Genomic DNA, 854 nt, shown 5'->3' on the forward strand with positions numbered 1-854 from the left:
TCTTGATTCCTCCATTCGCGCATAACCACATTTTCTAACTCCTTTGACCGCAATCCCTTGTGTTTCGAAGAAGAATGTGTTCTCCCGATTAGAGAGCTCGAGCTGCCTCGTTGGTTCGCTTTAGGCTCACTCAATATGCGGGAAAAGCAGATCTGAACAAGTGTTATTGAAATCCAAAAAGAAAATTGGGGGTAACCACGCATTTTTTGAAGATATAAGTGCTACACCAATGTTTGCAAAAACGAAACCCTTCATTTTTGTTTATTTCTTTGCCGTCGTCAGCATTTAAGCCCCTGGCTTTGGCTTTACACCTGCATTTAATTTTATTCATTGTAACTGCGCAATAAATAAATAAATAAATAAATAAATAAATAAATAAATACAACAACGTGAAATGACCAAATTTGAGGTATTAGGGAGAACAACACAAACAGCGGTGATAAACATTGTATTCCAACGCATTTTTATAAAACTTGACGTTTCGTATGCTAGTCAACACACATTTTCAAAAGTGACCGTTACAAATGTGTGTTGACTAGCATACGAAACGTCAAGTTTTATAAAAATGCGTTGGAATACAATGTTTATCACCGCTGTTTGTGTTATTTTCCTAATGAAGCTACGATGGCCTAAGAACAAGAGTTTATACGATATTAGGGAGAACGTTCAGCGCTTGAGGATAACGTTCCATTTTCTCCCCTAAATTGAGCGCCACTCATACCAGTTTCGTACTTGAGGGTTTGCCACACCTTTGTCACGTTAAAATTGCTTGGAACAGTGCCGTCGTCGTTGCTAAAGCTCTCTATTGTGTAAAGGTAAGGTACATTGTAAGTAACATATATGACGTCTAACGC

The sequence above is a fragment of the Montipora capricornis genome, chromosome 4, assembly GCF_036669925.1.
Source record: "Montipora capricornis isolate CH-2021 chromosome 4, ASM3666992v2, whole genome shotgun sequence".
Lineage (NCBI taxonomy): Eukaryota > Metazoa > Cnidaria > Anthozoa > Scleractinia > Acroporidae > Montipora > Montipora capricornis.